The sequence below is a fragment of the Tursiops truncatus genome, chromosome X, assembly GCF_011762595.2.
Source record: "Tursiops truncatus isolate mTurTru1 chromosome X, mTurTru1.mat.Y, whole genome shotgun sequence".
In the NCBI taxonomy this organism is placed as follows: Eukaryota; Metazoa; Chordata; class Mammalia; order Artiodactyla; family Delphinidae; genus Tursiops; species Tursiops truncatus.
Window position 1 is genome coordinate 111,883,738 of NC_047055.1, and position 23,525 is coordinate 111,907,262.

At 40.1% G+C, this 23,525-nt stretch overlaps 1 long non-coding RNA gene across 1 annotated transcript in view; it reads left to right on the forward strand.

Annotated features, from left to right (window-relative positions):
• LOC141277643 (uncharacterized) overlaps window positions 1–23,525 on the forward strand; it is a 121,507-nt gene that overhangs the window by 72,520 nt on the left and 25,462 nt on the right. Inside the window, exon 3 of the long non-coding RNA XR_012329374.1 lies at window positions 7,414–7,468. This is a non-coding gene — a long non-coding RNA (uncharacterized lncRNA). The remainder of the gene's footprint in view (window positions 1–7,413; window positions 7,469–23,525) is intronic.

The window sequence follows — 23,525 nt, forward strand, 5'->3', positions numbered from 1 at the left end:
TTCCTAGTTTGTGAAGACTTACATCATAAAAACATTTTGAATTATCAAATGCATTTTCTGCATCAATTGAGAGACTAATATTCTTTTCCTCCATTACAATTTTGTCATCTACATTCATAAGTGAGATAGACCTATAAATATTTTTTCTTCCTGTATTGTCCATGTCCAGTTTTGGAAACCAGAGTTCATTAACCTCACAACATAAAATAGACATGTTTTCTATCTTCCAGAACAACTGATCTAGATAAAAATTAACTATTTCTTTAAGATTTGGTAGAAATTTCCTATAAAAACATATGGTCCTGGAAAGTGAAAGGGAGTTTTTAATTGTCATGAATTTTTTTAATGCTTCTTGTTCTTTTTCACCAATTTCTTAGGTGTATTTTAGCATTTAAAAATGTTTTTCCAGAAAAGAATCTAGTCATCTAGGTTTTCAAATTCAATTACTTGGAGTTATTCATTATGCTCATTTATTATTTTTAGTTTCTATTTTATCCATAGTTTTAAAACTTCTTGACTTGAAAGTGTAGCTCATTTCAACATTTCTTGTTTCTTGATAAATGCATTAAAAGCTATAAATTTCCCTCTAAATGAGGACATTGCTCTGTGTCTCACAAAATTTGACAAGTAGTGTTTTCATTGTAATTCACTTGAATTTAGTTTTAATTCTTTACCTCTTAACCAAAGGGGGTTTTAGTGTGCTATCCAGTTTCTAGTCTCACAGGAATTTTTAGCAATTCTTTAATTTTATGTTCTCATTTTATTATATTATTGTAGGAGAACATAGTTTTTAATATTGATAGTTTGGAATTTATTGAGGCTTCCTTTGTGGACTATTACATTGTCAATTTTTGAAAGTGTGCTCAAAAAGAGTGTGTTGATTTGGATTTAATTAATATTTAATGGCCGAAAATGATTAATTTGTATGTTTGGACCTCCCATGTCTCAGTTTGTTTTTGATTTCTTGATCTGTCAATTTTAGAAAGGGGTGGATTTAAAGATCTAAATAAGTTATTGTTGCATAATTAATTTTACCTTATGAGTAGCTGCTTTATATATTTTGAAGTTATATTGTTAGATACGTATATATTCATGATTCATTTTTCCTTCTGATTTTATAACTTTTGCTTGTATACAAAGACCTGTTTATCCCTTATACTTTTTGCTTTAATTCTGTTTTATCAGCTATTAAGATGCTACCCCAGATTCTGTTGGCTCATATCTACTTGGTATATCTTTTCATCCTTTTTATTTTCCATCTTTCTATACCCTTTTGTTTCATTTGTTTTAAGTAGATCATATATTGTTTAATCTTATTTCAAAATTCAATTTAATGTTCTCTGGCTTTTAATAGTGAGTTTAGAACACTTACATTTATTAAAACTTATTTCTGCTCATATGTTATGTTATCCATTTATTGTCTTTCTTTTCTTTTTTCCTGCTTCTCCTTCCCTACTTACCAATGTAAGTCAGTGTAGCTGTTACACGTCCCTTAATTATTTGGCCAAACAGGTCTTAAAGTGAATATAAAGATAGCTTCAGAGAGTTTTTGATTCTTAACCAGGTGGAGAACTAACAGAGGCTGCTGGCTCCCCTCTACCAAAATCAACCATGGAGAAACTTCACAAGTGAGAGGAAAAGAGGGAACCAAGGAATTAACAACAACAAATAAAAAACTCTTCAGACTGTCTTGGGAAGCCACAGGGAGTCATGAATTCGTGCCTCTAGAAATAGCAGCAGCCTGGGGCAGTGGCAAACACAGGAGGAATTAGATAGATGAAGGGAGAGCCTGTAAGTTCTCCTCTTACCCCTTCCCCACATTCTCTCAATATGATCATGACCCTTCACATAGCAAAGGTAAAAGCAGCCTGGAATGCCAGTGTCAGTGGAATTCTCTTACGGCAGCACAAAAGCATACTTGCATAAGGAGTTGATAAACGGGTATGGTTTGTCCTGGGCCACACAGGAAGTCACTTCTTCCCTCTTACTCTCTGAATTGCCAGAGCTGGTAGATTACAACTCTAAGGAGACCACCACCTCCCAATGTGGCTTCTTTAAGTATTTAAAGAAAGGATTTAGAAGGATTAGAAGAGTTGCCTGTGGCATAGCAGCAAATGGAGGTGGTTCCGTGGTTTCTGGGGTATTCCAGACTTGGGCTCATCTACTTGTCTCTCCTTAAAAATCATTTGGGCTCTAATCTTATGATCCATAAGTTTTCTGTACATATGTTGTTCTTCCAGAAAATGGTTCACTTACGTCTAAATCACTAACTTCCCAAGTCTCCATGAGGCATTGAGCAGGTTCAGACCATATGGCTTCAGCAGACATGGGCCATCATGGCCCAGAACCAGCAGCCTCAGAACCACCCACCTAGGGGGTTCTTCACTGGGCAGCAGCAGGGGGTGCAGCAGCCTCCCAGGTCACGGAAGTCAGGACACTGGGAGACTCTCCATGAGCAGATGAATCACTTAGTGGAGCCCACATGTGTAAACGTCCCTCATTTAAAGATTCTCAGGAGATGTTTAGGGAGGGCTTGGAACACCTTGACCTTCCTACAAAGTGGGATTAGTGCACATAGAAAATAAACCATATTTAGAAGGTTGCTGTGACCCTGCTCTCCCCCTCAAGTTGGTGGCAGCTAAGAAACATACTTTGAAATGTTTTATGAAGACTTTATCCCAAAATGGTTGTAAGAAATTGTGGATAGCAAATAGATAAAGAATACTCATTCCCCTTTCCTTCTTATGCCAAGTTGAAGCCATTGAGAAACAGTAAAATAATCTCCTCAAATTTAATATAATTAAATAATCTAAAATTTAAAAAAAAATCATCATGCAGGACATAAACAACTACAGCCTGGGCTTCATCTATTCCAAATTTACATTACTAGAGAGAGTAGCTGGTACCCTAGGAACAGGGCCATGCTGGCCAAAAGAATTTTATCTCTGAGTAATACAACATCTACAAAAAAAGCAAATTAAATAATGTATACCACATGAAGCAGAGTTACTGGAACAGATGGCATATTAAATACCCTCAAATAGATAAGGAAGGTTATTTGAATTATGTAGCAGTAAAAGGAATACTTTAAAAAGAACCAAGTGAAAATGTTAAGTATCAAAAATATACTTGTAGCAATAAAGATCTTAATAGCTAGGATATGTAGCAGGATGGACCTAGCCAAAGACCACATTACTGCACTAGAAATCAGATTGGCGTGCTTTGCCATAAAACATTAGGAAAGGATAAGGAAAAAGAAATTGTAAAATTGTAAAATAAAAGCCAAGTGATATGGAGGTTTAAAGTGACAAATTCTTGATAATAGGAGTCTCAGAATGAAAGGAAATATGTGTATGGAGACAGTGAACTACAGCCTGCAGGACAAATGCAACCTGTTTTTTTAAAGTTTTACTGGAGTACAGCCACACCAATTACATATTTTCTATGGCTGCTTTCATGCTACAATGGTAGATTGAGTTGTTGCTACAGAGAACATAAGGCCCACAAAGCCTGAAATATTTACTGTCTGGCCCTCTACAGAAAAGTTTGCTGACCCCTGCTCTAACGTGTGTAGGAATAGGTGGAATGAGACAGGATAACCATAATAGACATTCCCGTTCAGAAAGAGGAAGAATGACAAATATGTGACATTCACTGGTCCATAGCAGTCCTGAAAACCCCTAAGACCATGCGGTTGACTGCTTTGGACATCCTCATGGAGGGAGTGGGTTTCAGTCTCATCTAAATCTTAAAGGTAGCGTGAACAACCCATATAATGTAGTAGTTATTTTAAGAAACATTTCTGTGACATCTGATTTCATAATCAAGGAAAGTAGATGGTGAAGCTATCTAAGTGGTTCTGAAGCTGCTACATGCTTGAATACTCAGTGAGGATAATGGGTATGAGGTAGATAAGCTTGAGAAGAGACACAGACTAGGAGAAAGAGAGGGGGCTCTAGAAGAAAGGGGTGGTAGGAAGCGGAAATAGAGGCGGAGCGTGCAGGGGAACCCAAGGTGGATATGTTCCTTCTGATGATACAGGTAGGAAGTTGAAAGCAGACGTGATACCAGCAGACTCTGGACTGTTCCATGTAGGCCTTTTTGCAAAGTGCATTAGATATCTTGTTGCTCTAAGTTCCTTAGCCTGATAATTACAGGAACCCTCTGTCCCACATCCCTCCTCAAAAGCCCCTAGACATAAAGAAAAACCCACCACCACCTCCACCCTGAAATGTATGCTCTCATCTCAGTTTTTCACCTACATTGAGACCCACAAAACCAGAAGTTCATTACTAACTCCTGAACACTCAGAGTCCTAGCTGTCTAAATTGGTGAATTTGTCATGTTTTTGCTTTATTTGTACAATGCTCTTTAAATAATTATTCATCATTGAACTATTCATTCAACTATTCAGAACATACAACTTCCCCATTCATAAGCATTTGGGACTACAGAGGTGACAGTAAGCTATCTTGAAAGATGGCTTTCAAAATTCTAACTCCTTAAATATATGATTCTGACTAACAATAAAATCCAAAGCTCTACATTAGGGCACAAGTCTGGTAAGCTTTGGAAGTTTCAGGAAAGACTCAAGAAACAATTAAAATCTCTCCTACTTTTCCTAAAAACAATAAATCAATGTAAGTTCAGAAGTGTTTCCAAATCAGCTGAAGTCTCCCTTTTTTCTGATTGGAGGACCAGTTACCTTCAATCAGCATTGATGCCTTGGCCTAGCCTCTGTCAAGGTTGCACTTTCTCAGTGTGAAAGAACAGAAAGGAAATGAGAAGGCAGTGTCAATTTACTGCTCACACTTGCAAATGAACTCTCACTATACTTGCAGGGCTCCTCCACCCTCTCTAATGGCTTCCAGAATTTTCCAGACTCCTAGAAGTTTGTTCAAGATGTTAGCACTCTACAAATTCCCCCCAGATCCCAAATAAAGGAAGTCCAACTTCCACTGAATTTTTGCTGAGACTAATTCTGCCTTCAAGGGCGTGCCTGTGTCTGCTTTCAAGAAAGGGAAAGGAAATAGTAAATTGTGAGGGAAGCTCCGTGCCCCCTAACGTAATGTCCGTAAAACTAAGAAATCAATGTAGCATCCTATAGAATTACTGGGGACACAATTCTTTTTCCTTCTGCTGCTCTTATAAGCCAACTACAAAAGCAGCCAGAGTTAGCTCTGAGTTTCCAAGTGGAAAAATATTATACTAGAGAATCACAATAGCATCCCGAATTGGAATCAGTTAAAGAAATTACAGGTTTCAGAAACATCTGTATTTGTCTACATTTTTTTCATCATAAATATTTAGTAACCTAGGGTCTGGAAAGATTCTTCCACACATCAGTTTAAAAAGAATCAACCATTTTATTTTCAGAGCCAAGTCAAAAAAAAAAAAAAGGGAAAAAAAAGACTTTAAACAATTCTTACCTATAGGTCCCCACAGTTTTGAAGTATAACTCCATGTGTATTATTTATGATATAAAATTTTTCCACCAAGGGCTGTTTTTACTTTAAGGAGGAGGATGAGTGCTTGCTCTCAGTTTAATGTAGATTTCTCTCCAGTTACAGCTAACTTGTGGAGATTTTGTCCTCGGGCTGAGCTGACATGCTGACTCATTTCACCAACAGTGTCTTAAGCCAGCACCATTTCCCACTGTGACTGAGGCCCTGCAGTTGCTCCCAATAAGCTGCATGTTCTCTGTCTCTCTCTCTCTCTGTCTGTCTCTCTTTGTCACTCTCTCTCTCTGTCTCTCTCTGTGTCTCTCTCTCTGTGTCTCTCTCTCTGTCTCTCTGTCTCTCTGTCTCTCTCTCTCTCTCTCTGTCTCTCTGTCTCTCTGTCTCTCTGTCTCTCTCTCTCCAGGCCCTGCAGAGCTGGAGAGAATTCACCCATGGCCCAGTAAGTTAACGAGGTAGTCAAGCAAAGTTAAGAGCAAGTTTTCCCACCCACAGCTGGCAGTCAGCCACTCCATTCTGCCAGCACTCAAAGTTGGCTTCTCAGAAAATCTATTCCAAAGCTGGCGCTTTACCTCAGGAGATTTTAGTCGAAGTATTTGGAACATCAGATTGTCTAAAACACAAGGTTAAGAGCTCAAAATAGCCACTCTATTCCAAGACTGTCTTAAATTAAGGAACATAATTATTAAAAGATTCTGCTACAGTTGGACATGAAAACCATACCCTTCCACAAGGTAGCTAGGCAAGACTGCTTTTCCTCCTGATAAATGAACAAATATTTAATGAGCATGCACATGGTTTGTCCACTGTGGGAATACAAAGGAAAACAAGACACAGTCATCCCCGTCAAAGAACTTAAAATTTAATTAGAGAAACAAGACATAAACACACGAAAACAAAAACCATTTACAAAATTAGAACACAAGGTTTAGATTGCTCCTGGGAGCCCCTCCTTGGCCTTTCTCCAGTCAATCACTAGTCTCCTCTGAGTGTAACCCTTATCCTGACTCCTATCACCATAGATTTGTTTTGCCTGTTTTTATACTTGATGTAAATGGAATTGTGCAGTACGTATTCTTTTGTTCCTGGCTTCTTTTGCTCAACATTGCATTTGAGAGAGTTACATATATTGCTGTGCAGAGTTGTAGTTCATTCTCATTGCTGTAGAGTATTCCCTTGGGTAAATAATACAAAATACATGTATCCATTTCCCAGTTGATGGGCATCTGGATTTGATGAGCGGTATTGTCTTGAACATTCAAGTTCATGACTTTTGGTGAACACATGTATACATTTCTGTTGGGACTATACCCATGAGTGGTGTTGCTGGCTATGGGGTGGGCATATGCTCAGCTTTAGCAGATACTGCCAAACTGATTTCCAAAGTGGTTGTACCATTTGGCACTCCTTCCAGCAGTATATGAGTGTTTGGCCACCCCACATCCTTGCCAACGTTTAGTATTTTCCACAGGACAAGATTTTGACAACACACCGATAGGGTAGAGCATGGCTTTGAGCAGAAACTAACAGGGATTTAAGGCATAGCCTCCGGGTGGCTGAAAGATCTCTTCCTTCAGAGAGAGCACCCTAGAACTGGGAGGGCTCAAGTCTGGCCCCAGAAACACAATTCCCCTCCTTATCCCCCTATCCAATCTTGTTTTGTCATCAGACACATGCACATATGCAGACTTCTCCATTGCAAAATAAGTTACTTTCGTTTTCCTGAAGCAAATAAATATACATATCCTCTAGCATAAAGATCAGGTCAAAGCACAGATTCTTCCTGGAAAGGCCAACTGTATCAAGATACAGGGTTTATCTATCTATTTTTCTATCCATATATCTAACACTAGGTTCTTACTATGTACTAGACCCTATTCTAAGCCCTTTACAAATATTAATTCATTCAATTCTTACAACATATGAGGTAAGCATTATTATTATTCTAATTTTACAGGTGAGGAAACTGAGGCACAGAGAAGTTGAGTAACTTACCCAACCTCATAGAGCTGGTAAGTGGCAAAGCAGAGATTCCAGTCCAGGTAGGCTGGCTCCACAGGCTGCACTCTCGGCCTCACATTATGTTGTCTTTATTTTTCTGGAATACTCAGGCCTTGAATAACTGCTCATCTCAACCAGTCCAATGTGTTCCTTCTTATTTTCCCCTTAATATACCAGAGAGAAAATTCTGCCCACCCCTGGCCAAAATTAGAGCCAATTTAAGTAATAAACTTGTAGAGCCATAGATTAAGTAGTCAAATGTCTACTTATATGTTGTACTTTTTTCATCAATATTTTTTATTGAAGTATAGTCGATTTACAATGTGTTCATTTCTGCTGTACAGCAAAATGATTCATTTATACATATGTATATATTCTTTTTTAAAATATTCTTTTCCATTATGGTTTATCATAGGATATTGAATATACTTCTCTGTGCTGTACAGTAGGACCTTGTTGTTTATCCATTCTATATATAAAAGCTCACATCTGCTAACCCCAAACTCCCCCTCCATCCCTCCCCAACCCCCTCTCCCTTGGCAGCCACCGGTCTGTTCTCTATGTCCGTGACTCTGTTTCTGTTTCATAGATAGGTTAATTTGTGTCGTATTTTAGATTCCACATATAAGTGACATCATATGGTATTTGTCTTTCTCTTTCTGACTTACTTCACTTGGTATGATAATCTCTAGGTCCATCCATGTTGCTGCAAATGACATTATTTCATTCTTTTTTGTGACTGAGTAGTATTCCATTATATATATATGTACCACATCTTCTTTATCCGTTCTTCTGTCGATGGACATTTAGGTTGTTTCCATGTCTTGGCTATTGGGAATAGTGCTGCTATTAACTTTGGGGTGCATGTATCTTTTCAAATTATAGTTTTGCCTGGGTATATGCCCAGGAGTGGGATTGCTGGATCATATGGTAATTTTATTTGTAGTTTTCTGAGGAACCTCCATACTGTTTTCCACAGTGGCTGCACAAACTTACTATAATATTGTACTTTAAAATTTTCACACATATGTATAATATCACAAATTAAATAAAGCAATGTATTATTAAAATATTGCTTTTTTTTCCAAACTCACGGGTCAGGAAACATTTTATTCATCTTGGACAGGTTTATATAGCTATGCCTCGGTATCTTTATTGTCACTATAGTTATGTTTAACAGCGTCAGTTTCAAGTCATTCTGAGCTATTGACATACAGCATCTTTTGATTTCATATATGATGAGATTGTTGGGAATTCTGTCTGAAATTAAAATACCCCTTTGCACGCCTTTTTAAAAATTTATTTATGCTATGAGTATTATAATCACCATCTCTTCAATGGAGCACCTTAATATATCGCTCCATAAAGCAATGACTAAAAGATTTGTTTACTATAATATCAAATGATTGTGGTGGAGTCATGATCCCAGTTATAATTACTAAATCTGTTACATTTCTTTTCTTTCATTTTACCTAATCTGTAGAGAGACCTGTATAAACTTTCCAAATTAGTATTGATTTAGGTTGTTTTAATGTTCCTCCCCAAATGGTACTTTTCATTCAAACAAAATTAATCAGACTTATAAAGACTCAAATAGAGGGTGGCAATTCCTACTTTCCTAAGGAACAATTATGAAGGAAGGGAGAGAAGTTCACCTCTGAGTTTGCTCTCCCTGGCTAAATCAGAATCCACAATGTTACTGAACCACACTTTTTTTTTTTTATTAACCTTTCTCCTAAATTTGTCTTCGTCCTGCCCGCTCTCCACTTCCCCAAACTCTCTCCCTTCCCCAGAACTGACATCTGGATATTTGGCTCTTTTCACAGAGAACATTCTCAACCTTAAAGTCAATGGCTAGATACCAAAGAAATAACAAAAATAATAGTAAAGGATAACACACCCACAAGGGCAGCCATTTATTGAGGTCATACTATATGTTAGGCTCCCTGCCATACCCTGTAATCCTCACAACAATAATGTACTAGATTATGATCTCCATTTTACTAAACCTCAGAAAAGTTAAATAATTTGCCCAAAGCCATAGGCCTATTAAGTTGTATGTATTAATTAGACCTGTCTGATTCCAAAGCTTACATTGTAAACCCTATCATCTCCTGCAGTCGGATTTTTAGATGGGATAATTCTAATGATAACATATTAGATTCATTCTATAAACCTGTGTGCAAAATACATCACAGATTCAAATGCAGATTATGGGGGACAGTTTTCCACAAGGGAAGTACCCTATGTCCTGGTAATTCTGTACCCAGTGAGATACAGCCGGATTTCCAAAGCCTGGACACTCTGAGCCGGCCACAAACTAACACGTTTCTCCTGAACAGTGAGCCCCATTGTGGGCCAAAGATAATTTTGGAAAATTCATATCTAAAGTGTGAGCTATTTGTGCACAATGGCTAGGCACCATACAGAGCTTCTGGAGACTTCTGTTCAAAGAGCCAGGGTCCCTACTGAAATAGCATTTGGAGAACTTACAAATTTATAAAAAGCAGAAAAGTTAGAGAAATGGTGACCTTCTAAATCTGTTGCGTTGCCTCATCAGAACTCCTAAGATCTAGAAGGGAAAGGCTAAGAGGCATTTGGTGTTGCAATAAAGAGCAAATGTTAATGCAAGTTCGTGTGCCTGACGCACAGTGAGGCCAAACAAACTCAAACATTGGCGTTTGGAGCAGAGAAAGGTTTACTGTAAGGCCATGCAAGGAGACGAGGTGGCTCATGCCCTAAAAAGCCCCGAGCTCCCCAAAGGGTTTCGGCAAAGCATTTTTAAAGGCCAGGTCGGGATGGGGGGGTGGGGGGGGTCGCAGGCTACGTGATCAGATGGTGCACAGTCCTTTGATTGGCCGATGGTGAGGGAACAGGTGGTGTCACAGGGGTTCACATTATCAGTCCTTAGGCTCCAGGAGGCCTGGGGCGATGTGCTCTCTGGTCATCAAGAAGTTAACATCTTCCATTTGGTGGGGGGTTTTCACATCTGCAAAACAACTCAGGAAATTTGCATCAAATACTATTATCTAGGTACTTCAGAGAGGAGCTGAAGCAGAGGATGTGGGGGAAGGCCTGTCCCGGGAAGGCCCCACAGGGTCCTGCTCAGTTACACAAAGGCTTTAGATTTAGAAACCTGGCCCTGCCACTGACTGTCTGGCCCTGCACAGAACACTTATCTTCTTCAAGTCTGTAAGATGTAAAATAACAACTGTAATAATAAATTCATATAGGAGTTGTGAGGGGTAAATTAGACTGCCTCTAAAATATTTAGCACATTCTAGCATGTGGGAAATCACTTAATAAATGATGAGATAACGATGAAGATGATGAGGATGATTTCAATTCTATTTTATAAATATCTTCAGCCCAAGCTTAAGTGACTGGAGTATCCCTTCTCACTGCATTTAAAGAATCTAATGTTCTCCCAGGAAAATGGGGGGAGGGGGAAGAGACTTGGGTAATGTGAGGGCAGAGCATCCCCTTCTTTTCCCCATACTCCCTGTTTCTGAGTTTGTTTTGCCACACAGTAACACTCCTCTCAGCCCACTCAATGCCAAAACTCACATCACCATCTGAAGTAACATCTTCAAGATGAAAGGAAAAACAGATAAAAGGATGCCAGTGATGTCTCAATTCAAGCCATGGGAAATGCAGCTAAATTTGTCATCCTTCCCATCCCATGTGAACAAAAGTGCCTTGTACCTGCCACAGTAGCTCTATAACTAGTACACAGATTGGGGGAAAAAATCTAAATTTAATTCTTAATCATCTTGAATGATGCTAGACCTATTTTTGTCAGCTTTTAAAAACTTTTTATTATGGAAAATTTTAAACAAATAAAAGTTGAAAGGGACCCCCTTGTACCCATAACCCAGTTGAAAAAGTTATCGACTCATGGCCAATTGTGTTTCTTACATGCCCCTATCCACTTCCCCCCTCCTTTTAGATTATTTTGAAACAAATCCTAGACATCAAATTATTTTATCCTTAGCTATTTCAGCAGGTGATCATTTTAAACAATGATTCTTTTTCTAAAACATAAACATAATGTCATTATTCCCACTAAAAAGTTAATAATTACTTCTTAATAACATTAAATATCCATTAAGTGTTCAAATTCCCCCTAATCTCATACTTTTTACAATTTGAGTTAGAATCAAAATAAGGTCCATATTTTGCAATTAGTAAGTTAGTAGATATGTCTTTCAATACTCTCTCAATCTTTACCTTCTAAACCTCTCTCTCTCTCTCATTTTTCAGTGCAGGTTGGCTGTTGAAGAAAGCATGTTGCTTGTCCTTAGACTTTGACAGTCTAGATTTTGCTAATTGCATCCCTATGGTATCGCTTAATGTGATCCTCTGTTCCCTATAAATTGATAGTTTCATCTAGAGGCTTGATCAGATTCTAGTTTGATATTTAGACAAGAAAAACTTCATATGTGTATTTTGCACTTTCATAAGGAGGCATATAATATCTGGTCACCTCTCTTTTCAGTATGGTATCCATTGATGATCGTTGTCCAGATTCAATTTTTTTAAACAAACTTTTACTATAGTTTATCCCAATATTTTTTAGAAGTTAGACTTGACTTGATTAGGTGCTGGACCTCTAGGCACTGCACATCTAGGGCAGAGACATCTAGCCATTTTAGAAAAAAGACTGTATCTCATCCTTCTTTATGCCCTCAGTGCTGAGAGTATGGTGCCTGTGACATCACAGGCACTCCAAAACTGTAAGTCAAATTAAATTGGAAAACCAGTATTTTCTCTAAAATGTAATTTATGCAAAGAAGTCCTCTTTTCCTCCTATCATCAGCTCTTATAGAGTCAAGGACCTCACCACTACCCCAACACCTAGGCTGCCTGTTCCTTTTAATTAGTCATCAAATTCTCCTCACATGCATTAAAGAAGACATTGCTATGCTTGGAATTGAGTGGCTACAAAGGCTAACATTAGTTTTAATTCTTCCATCACATCTGCTTAAATTTCCTCATTAAGACTTCAGGTACAATTTTCCCCATAGCATTACCTGGGCTGTATATGCAAATTATATCCCTGCTTACACCATTGAGCATTTAGGGCATGAATATATTTTCCTCCCCACTGTGATAAGGAACAAAAGGAAATTTGGCTCACACAAAGCAGGAGACACCTTTCGATTGTCTTGTTCTACTTTTTAAACAATTCATTGTAACAGTACCTGGCAGGACTCATTGCCCTGGGAGGTTTTGATTCCGTTTTTGCCACAGTCCAGCCTCTCTCTTGATCTTGACAGACTTAGACAATAGGACCAAATCAGCATTTAGCAGAGGTCAGCACAGAGACTGGTTCGACACATAGAAATGATCCTGGTTCATCGTTTCTAGCTTTGCTTCAGCTGTGACCCTTCACTGTCAAAAGTCCTCACTCGCTCCCCTTGTCCCATCTCACAGCCTCTTCAGTCTCCTGTAACCCCATTTCTACACCTACCTCTACCTAGCAACTGTTGTTGGTCACCAACATGTCAAACAAATAGGCTTTCCTCAGTTCTCATCTCGTGATGGTTTTGCAGGTTTCACAGTGTTGAGCAGCCCCTTCCTTTGGAAAGGCCTCTCTCAGCGTCTGTCTACACACTGATCCCCTTCTGCCTCTCACACTGGTCCTCATTCTCACTTGCTGTTTGCTCTTCCCTCATTAACCTTTTAAATATTGGATTTTCCTATTGCTTTTGCTGAAGACCACGTATTTTCTTACTCATTCTTTCCCAGTAATTTCATTAGGTAGTCTCCCAAAACTTGGTCATCTACATCACTCCCTCTGTCCTTGTCTGGGAGTTCATGTTAGCGCAAGTCCATGTGGCCAACGCACAGCGAGGCCAAACAAACTGAAACGTCGGAGTCTGGAGCAGAGAAAGGTTTATTGCAGGGCCGTGCAAGGAGACAGGTTGCTCATGCTCTAAAACTCCCCAAGCTCCCAGAAGGGTTTTGTCAAAGCATTTTTAAAAGCCAGGTGAGAGGGGGTCGCAGGGTGTGTGATCAGCTCGTGAGCAGTTCTCTGACTGGCTGATGGTGAGGGTACAGGTGGTGTCACAGGGGTTCACGTTATCAGTCCTTAGGCTCCAGGAGGCCTGGGGCGATGTGCTCATGGTCATCAAGTAGTTAACATCTTCCATTTGGTGGGGGGTTTTCACATCTGCAAAACAACTCAGGAAATTTGCATCAACTACTATTATCTAGGTACTTCAGAGAGGAGCTAAAGCAGAGGATATGGGGGTAGGGTCTACCCCGGGAAGGCCCCATAGCGTCCTGCTGGGTTACATTCAGACTCACTTCTCTGGTTGCACACTGGGATAGCTGCAAATGAATGGCCAAGCAGCACACATCCAAATAAAATTCTTACCTCTTCCGTGTCCACTCGTTGCCCTCTATCACTGCCTTCCACAAATCTGTGGAAACCTCAAGCCCCCCACAGTAACCTTTTACTCTCTGTGCTTCCCATTCCCCACATCTAACTGGCCATCGGATTTTTTAAAATTAGTACACCAGAGGTCTCTCAGTGTCACCCCTTCTGCCCTTTGGCTCTATTTTGCCTCGTATATATCTCGACGTCCTTGCACCTAAGCCATCACAGTAGCCTTCCGATCTTGTGCCAGTCTCTTCCTCTCTGAAGCTGCCATTCACACTGCTGCCACTGTTATTCATATCGTCCTAAGACGCACGTTGGCTCCCATTGGCTTCCACTTCTATAAGCTGAAGACAACAGCATCCAAAGCCCTTCATGACATGGACCCAGATTCTCTTTCTAGTGCCATAAGTCAAAGCAAAGAGTCTCTGGGGCTCCCAGAAGCAGAAGAAATTTGAAGAAAGATAGAACTCCTGTAGGAGAAAAGTAAGCAGAAGGGCATGCTCGAGTAGGGAAGCAACATGAGCCAAAGCACTGAAGTTGAAAACGCTGTTTTATTAAAGGGAAGACAAAGAAGAGATAGGCTGATTGGCAAGGAAGGCTGGTGTTGTCATGTAGAGAGAGATACGGTTCAGTCAATAGGATGGAGAAAAATCATTAGTAAGAGTCTTATAATCAAACATAACTTGAATAACAGTGCTATGTTAATTTCCATGTATATTACCTATCGCTGCATACAACTTCTCCAAAGGTAATATTCTACCTCAGACCCAACAAAATACTCCCAAGGTTGCTAAGTGTTCTTATTTCTATTTTAGGCTTTCAATCCTAATTGTTAACAACTCCATTAAATATAAAACTTCCTTTCAGAGCTACTTGGAAATGTGTTACATAAATGCTGCATATTTCCCCTCTTACTTCTTTCGAGCTTCTCCAGGTTCTAAAAATAACACCTCAGATGCTGCTTTGTTCACTGTTCTAGCTCCCACTTGCACACCTATCATGTTCAGAACCCAGCTGGGACAGATCACTTTCATTGGCATTTCTTTTTTGTGTCTCCATTTCTTCCTGCTCATATAGCATTTTTTTAAATGAAGCTTATTGCTCCCGAGGAAATTATGTTCTGCCATAGGAATGAAAAGGGTACAAATCATTTTTCTCTTCTGATTTCCCCAGAAGACATCTTTTGCAGCCAATGTAAGAGGTCTCCTATGTACATTAGGAGGGGAAATAAGAACAATGACAGTCAGCGATTGACGATATTTATTTAAAAGCTTAGACTGTGAGCCAGACACTGTGCCAGGCACTTCACATCACTCCAATGACTAGGTATTATTACACCTCTTTTTCAGACAAGCAAATCAAAACTTGGAGGGGTTAAAGAACTTGACCCAAGGTCACAAAGCTATGTGGCAGGACCCACTTTCAGACCTAGATCCACATGGCACCATAACTCATGTTCCGTATGCAGAAAATCACATATACATTTGGAAATAGAAGCCTATGTCCGGTGTCTTAGGTTGGGTTCTCCCAGAAGCAGACCCAGAAACAAGGATTAGAGTGCCAGTGCTCTATCCACACCAAGAGGGGAGGGAAGGGGTGGTACAGGGAAGGGAAGAAAGCCAATAAAGCACGTGCATCCTCTGAGGAACTCTGGGAGGCAGCCTAGAGCACTATAGAGCACGCCTCAGAGTTCATCCAACCAGTAGGCTACGAAACTGAGATATTTCTCTACCAACTTCTATGTCTGTTATTGGTTGAGAGCTGCTGTTGGGGGCACTCGAAGCTTGCTCTGAGCACAGACTAAGCATGCTCCCCAATCAGAAAAAGACCTCAGACACAGTCACAGACATGCAATAGAAAGCAGCCTACAGCAAGTAGAGGTGAGTACTGAGGGGTGTGGCCAGGGCACCAGGAGTGTCTGCTATTCACATATATGGCCCTGGGAACTAAAAAAGGAAAGACAGAAATCCCCATCCCCTGGGCACACACATTCAATTACACCGCTTCACACGCCAGCCTCTGGACTCAGCTTAACCAACTGGGATCTCTCAGCACTGGCTTTCACCATTTTTCTTCCATAATCCTCTCTTTGCTGTCTCTAGCTGGGCAATAGGAACTTTCAGGGAGTCACAAGAATGACTGTGAGGCTGCTACCACCAGAAACAGCAGGACCTCCACCTACCCTTCCACCACTGCACACCAGAACTCTCTTCTCGCCAGCGCTACCCTCCCACAATAAAAGATTTCTCACACTGTCTCCTTAGGCTGCAAAGACTACATACTCTAATAGTCCCCAAATTCCAACTTTCGGAGACCAAGATGAGGTCATTTTCAGAGACAGGATCCTATCTCTGAAAAACCCCTCCTTAAATTTCTTTCTTAAAAATTTATTTTATTTAAGTATAGTTGATTTACAATGTCGTGTTAGTTTCTGGTGCACAGCAAAGTGATTCACTTATACATAGCATCTGCTAATCCCAAACTCCCAATCCAGCCCTTCCCTACTCCCCCACTCCACCTTGGCCTTCCTTAAATTTCTTCATTCAAGATTTTGTAATTTTAAAGTTCCTAAGTTAGTAAACCTAACCAAAAGAGCTAAATATTGCATAGTTCTTTGAGGTTAAATAACTCTCTAAATAATTTTATAGGTTGGGCATTTTAGTAGTAATGACAAATATTAATAATACTAAAGAGTTCCCATATATTGATAGCTCGCTATGAGCCCAGCCATCTGGTTAGCCCATTATTTCCCACTATAACCATAAGAGATTCTTGCAGTTTAAAAATCAAAAGCCCATGGGTGTATTCATTGGCACTTCCAGCGCACCCATTCCTGTGTGCCCCAAGTTTTATAGGCTTTAGATACCAGACACACAGAGGAATGGAAAGTGGCTAAGTTAGATTGATAATAGCCAGGTCTGGGAGAGAGGGTTCTAGCTGGCCCAAGCAGGTAGGGGAGATTAAAATTCATCTTATTCTCTTTCCTGTGAGTCCCAAATTAGTGTTGCATCCACTTGCATCATTTTCCTCAAACTTTCCTTCCAACATTTTTCATCCCCTCATCACTTTGCCCCCTTCTCAGAAAAAGAAGAAAAAAAAATCAGAAGTCCAGATGGTTAAACAACTTGTCCAAGGGCATATAACAAATAAAAGGCAGATCCAGGATCCAAACCTAAGCCTGTTTTTTTTTCCCTGCCATACCACAGTGCTTTTCTAGCATTCCCTGAACTTAAATGCTCCAGGGTCCATTGCCATTAAAACACTAAAGAAATGATTGCTAAATGATGGGCTATTTTCATAGATATGAAATATAGAGTACTTCAGAAAGGTTGAAATATTATAATACCCTGCAAAATGCTTGATTTATTAATGAGTGCTACTGTATTCTCCATGAGGAGTCAAATTAATAATGTCATCTACATTTGTTCTTGGAAGAAGAACAACTTGTTAGAATGGAAGGAATTCTGAGATCATCTAATCACCTGATCTGAGACCTGAGGCCCAGAGTAGTTAAGTAACTAAAGGGTGCTCAGCTAGCTAGTTAGCCCTCAGCTAGGGTTAGATCCCGGGCTTTCCCAGCTTCAGGTCTGTAGCTTTTCCATCCACCCCACCAAACTGTGTCTTTTCATTCAAACTGCCCCTTTGGACAATTGTAGATGGTCACAGTTTTTAGCACTGATGCAAATTTTGATCAATTCCACCGCCCCACGTTTCTAACGACTCTAAGAAATGTTTTTCTCACAGGCATTTAGGATAGTGCTGTAATAACAGGGGTTTTTTTTAATGTCTTTTCTCCGAAAGAAATAACAAAGCCAAAGCTCCAGGCTTCTGCTTCATCGTTATATAATACTTGTCTGGGATTGCAAATCACTTGCAAAAGGACAAGGCCTGGGGGAGGCGAGGGTGGGTGTGAATCTTTTGTGGTTTCTTGAGTAACGTGAAACGATTTGTCATTTGAGAGAGGCCACAGCCTGTGCTCTCACATCCCTACGCGATCAGGCTCTTTTTGATCATCTTTGAAAACAGTTTCTGAGGCCATCCCTGAACTGGGGTGGAATACAACGGTTGCAGACAGACCTGTTTTTCTCTCTTCCCTTCCACTCAAGTAAGAGAACAGGCTAATAATAAACCAAAGTTCTAGAACTTGAATTTGAACTGAAAATACCTCCGAATAAAACCTGTTTCTTCCACCCTGCAAATGGGAGACGCGATCAGCCAGAGCAGGGAACTGGCGTATTTTCTGTGAAAGTCCGCCCTCTGGTGATGAATTTCGGTAACGACTGGCTCTCGGGAGAAGTAAACAAAATTACCATACCAAAAAGAATTTTTTATGGGGGGGCGTTGGGGAGGGAGAAGATCTATAGAGAACTCATTAATGTTCAACTTTATAGTCCTAAGTTAGCGGTTATGGAGGACCCACTGAGAGCTGTGTTAGTTCTCATGGAGGTTTGCACAAGGGAAATTCAAAACACTTCTTCTGTTACTTGGGGAGCTCTCCAAATACCTTGTTGCTGGGCATATTTATATAAAAGAGAAAATAAAGCAACTCGGAAGGGGCAGCGGTGTAAACATTTTGGCTGTTTACATTAAACCCTCACCAAAATAGTCGGAAGCAGTGTGAGGTCGCTTCAATTTGGAAAGATGGACAAGGATGCCAGAGCAAATAGAAATTCTTTTTTTTAAAATGTTTTGACTAAAAACGAATGAAGTTTTTTTTAACACAGTACAATAAGCTATGCCTTCAGTGGCAAATCCTCCACTGATGACTCTTGTCCTTCTGCTCTTTTTGCCTCCTTGTAAAAGCCCTCCGAGCTGCTGCATATCTTAAGTATTTAGATTGAAAGGGCAGTGAGAGAAAGCCAACTCCTTTATTAGGCATTCCACTCAGCCATACTCCATTCCTTGGTTCCTGCTTACGTGTGATAAGGAACGAATTCCAGTGATCTACGGTTAGCTGCTAGTAGAGAGAGAGTTTTCCCTTATAATTCCCTTCCCTGCTTCTCTTTTTTCACTCTCCTCACCCACCCACGCATAATTCAGACCACCTAAACTACCGCCGTTATTCATCCCAATCATTCCTCACCACGCGATGCACAGGCACCCACGTTTATTTCCTTAACGATACTCAGTTTAACCTCTTGGTGCAGGAGAAATACAAAATCAAATCAGCTGTCTGAATCTAGCACTCACGGGGACTGAGCACAAGTTTTGCAGTACCCACTCTTGAGCCAATCAAGCGGGAGCCCATCAGCAAACAGACGACATTACATAAGTCAAGCATGAGGCCAGCTATGAGCTGGGAAGGAAGATCACACTGCCAGAGCTACACCCACGTGCTTGGAGAATCTCCACCAGCCCCTGGTGAGAAGAAACCCAGACGTCTGTAGCTGTGTGTACATTTTGTGCCAGGCAGCAAGCACACGGGTATAGAAGAGACTCTCTCTACATTTGTGTATTCTGAAATTGAAATACTTAGCAGAATTCATGTTGCCCTCAGGGGAATACAGAAACGTGCTTTCCTTCTTTGAAATTCCTTCAACTCTTTATTAAGGAAAACGTTTGTTTTACTACCTGGTCAGCATGTGTTTGGTGACTAGGGTGAACAGAGCGGCTGTTACCCCAGGAGGGTAACCCGAATTCCTTCTTCCTGCTCCTTGCCTGAGCTTTCTCAGTTGGCTGCTCTGTGGGAAGAAAAGAGGGCATCGCGAGAAATTGAATTCCTCTGCGATAACCTGAATCATAGCTGCTCAGGTTCTGGACTCCATTTAAAGAAGTCTAAATCTCAGATGGAGGTTTGATTTGAGAAATGAGCAGGCAAGTAAAACCTCTTTCCACTTGGACAGAGATTGTGATAAGAAAGAGAAGAGTGGAATTGTAGTCATTTTTCATCCACGTGATTTGAGTTGATCCTAAGTAGGTCGTTGCACTTCGCCTCTGCTCTGCGTTCGGCTGATTCTCATTCAATTATGGGCAGATGACAGCAATGATTGAGCATTGCTTTTAAGTAGAAATAATATTTTCCTACCAAGATAGCACACACGTGTTCCATATGCGAGAAAACTACCTTCTCTCACTTCTGAGATCAAATTTATATTGTATGGGTGTTCTCTTGTTATAGGTTTAAGATAGCATTGCATTATAGAAAGGAGATCATTAGAATTCTAAGAGGGAGAGCAAAGAGGGAGGAGATGAAGAATGGGAGATGGGAAGGGGGAGAAAAGAGAAGAGAGAGGGGAAAAAAGAAAAGTAGAAAGTGAAAGAGTCCAGGAATATTTGAGGGTATGAGAGAGAGCAAGTCCCACTCTAAGAGAAAGAGAGAGGGTCAATTCATTGCTGCTAATTAGACAAAACTAACAGCTTCTGGGAGCTCATCAGAATCTGAGGCTAGAGATATCCCAACTGTGCACAACCATCTCCGCACTGAGAATCATTACTGGCAATAAAGTGATAATACTGACAGTGATGTAATAGGAAGTGTCACTGATGTGAGGATGTCATACGTGAGAATCACGTGGAGAAAGAATAGGCTGAGGACCCCTGGAAATAAGCAAGGGAGAAAGAAATGAATCCCTTTACTGCAAATGAAAGACACCAAAAACACATTTGAAGATGAGCTAGAGAAATTCTCAGAGGAAAGTAAACCCAGTAATTAAGTCATTGAATACCTACGATACCCCCATCCCAAACAATATAGGAAAACAACAATTCCTTGTTAAAAAGTGAAGAGAGGTGTGTCATTCACAGGGACAATTGGTCATTATGTTGCAGTCGCTCTGCAGAGAGCTGGGAGTCTACATCTTTCCCATGATGAGCCTTCAGAGATTCTTGTTATGTAAAGGTGGGTGGGTGGCAGATGGCTTTTGGTTCAATGAGGGTGTTTTCAGCATTTTTTGATTAATAATTTCTAATTTCTGCAGCAAAGACTTTCCAAAACCTTAAGTCTGAATTGCGTTCAACATACAAAGTTCTGAACCTCTTTATGAGCTGCCTTTGTTGTAGCTTCCGTTGTTGATGATGATGGTGGTGGTTCTGGTGGTTTTTCGTTGTTGATGACGATGAGGTTGTACAAATAAAGGAGACAAAAGCGGTAGATCTTTGTACACTGCAGTAATTTCTGGTAAGAATTGATTCTTATAAAAGGTTTTGCTTCCATCTAGTGGTTACTGTGTAGAACTGTCTTATTCTGACAAGCTAAATTCATTGAACTAGATTTTTAAATGCCCCTACACTGTGCTGAAAGCTAGTGATTAAAATACTAATGCTACTGTTTTAAATATACTGCTAATAATCACATTACCCTGCCATTTATACATTCCTAGTATACTGGAGGAATCGGCTACTTTAATTGCTGTAAATTAAACCAAGAACAATAATAATAGTCAGTATTTATGTAATGCCTACTAAATACATGCCAGACATCGGTCTAAGTGTTTTACATGTTTTAACTCACCTGATGTTCTCAATAACTCTATGGGGTACTATTTTTAGCTTCATTTTACAGAAGAGGAAGCTGAGGCTTAGAGGGTTTATATAACTCCCCTAGAGTCACACAAGTAAATCCTGGAGCCAGGCTTTGAACCAGGCCAACTGGCTGGAGCCTGTTCTCTTACCATCATATATTCAAATGACAAGTACAATAGAAGGAATATGTAGTAACTATAGGAAATGAGTCATGGCAAGGATTTGGAGTAGGGGAGAGATCTAAAATATATGTAGGGAATAGAATTAATAGGACTTGGTGGACAATTGGATGGGGAGGAGAGGAGGAAGGAAGGTGGTAGAGTTTCTGACTAAGCAAAACGGGAGATGGTAATAATCAAGATAGTGCATTTTGAAGTAGGCATAAATGGGAGGAGAATGGGTGAAGGTCAGACTCTCATTTCTTGTTTAGAGGCTTAGAAGTGATGAGAAGTAAACATATTTCAATGAAAAATATGAACATTAGGAAAAGATCTCTGCATGATTAGGAAAACTATTCCATCATATTGTGAATCATTGACTTGAGGAAGACATATGGGAATACACTAATCTAATAGGACTTTGTAACACCTTTGACATTTCTGAAGTGGAAAAGATCTATCATGAGCTATACCTATAACTAAATGTTCAAATGTTTTACTATAGAGTATACCAAAAGTACTTAATGTGGGGCCCCATATGATATGTTCTCATGGAATTTTTCACAGAGCTTTATTAAAGGTGGAGGGACCTTGGAGTTCATGTATTCCAACCTCCTCATTTTGCAAATATAGGAAGTTAGTTATATCAAGGGAAATTAATATTTTTGAGCACCTACATTATAATAAAGCTCTGAGGCAGTCATTCTGTGAGATTAAAAGAAGTGTAATACAGGGCTTCCCTGGTGGTGCAGTGGTTGAGGGTCTGCCTGCCGATGCAGGGGACACGGGTTCGTGCCCCAGTCCGGGAAGATCCCACATGCCGTGGAGCGGCTGGGCCCGTGAGCCATGGCCGCTGACCCTGTGCGTCCGGAGCCTGTGCTCCACAACGGGAGAGGCCACAACAGTGAGAGGCCCGCGTACTGCAAAAAAAAAAAAAAAAAAAAAAGAAGTGTAATACAGAGATCTAGTTCTCAAGAAGTTTACACTTTAGTTGGAGAGGTAACAATATAGCGTACAAAATAGTTGATCTTCTGATCTGCTCAGAATCCATTCCCATCTTTTGGTCACAGCACCCTGTATTTCTTTGGGGAAACCGTTCCTCCTCCACTCTCAGTGATTTATCTGCTGCTGACGCCACCCCTGGTTCCAGGTGATACGACTTAGCCAATAAAAGTAGTAGCCTATTTCCATGGTGATGACAATTGATCTAGGGGGCTCATCGCATAGCCCAGTCCATAAAAGCAAATGAGCATGGGCCAGGAGTTTTTTTTTAATACTTTTAAGAAAAAGTGCCCTCTTTCCACTGAGGTTGCCAAGCTGATAAGAGGTCAGTCTAGAGCTGCTGGAGGCAACCATGTGAAGAGAGTGTCCTGAGAATGATGCTGCCAGTGGAAGGTAGACCAAGAGAAGAAAAGACTTTGAAAGCTGATGGCAATGTCTCAGCCTCTAAATCGAACTGCCCTAGAACTTTCCAGATTCAGCATCCTCTTTACCATGGCTTCTCCATTCCTGAGCTCTTTATTTTAATCATCCACATGGTTAACAGAATTTCCTCACTGAGAAGTTATGTTCCTTGCTTCTCTCATGTCTGCCTGTTGCCTTTTTAATTGAATGATCCGTTAGCTGAGTATAATACTCTTGAGTCCCATTTTCTTTCCCACCTAACTTTGCAGATATTATCCCATTGCTTTCTGACATTAAATGTAGCTTAAGACTGCCAGATGAAATACAGGATGCCCAGTTAAATTTGAATTTCAGATGAACAATGAATGTTTTTAGTATAAGTCTGTTCCAAATGTTACATCTAAATTTTAAAATTGAACTGAGCATCCTATATTTTTCTTTGCTGCATTGGGCGACCTTAATGAAGCTGTGGAAAAGTTGAGTCTTCCACCTCCTTACCTCATAGATGACTTGCTTTTTTTTTTTAATTACCTGCACGCCGAAATTTCTTTTTTAAACTTGAAGTTCAATATTGAATATCGTTTGTTTTCTCTTTTTTCCCTGGTACAAAGGATACCCTTTTGATATTAATATTTCCTTTTACCTGCATTTCAGGAA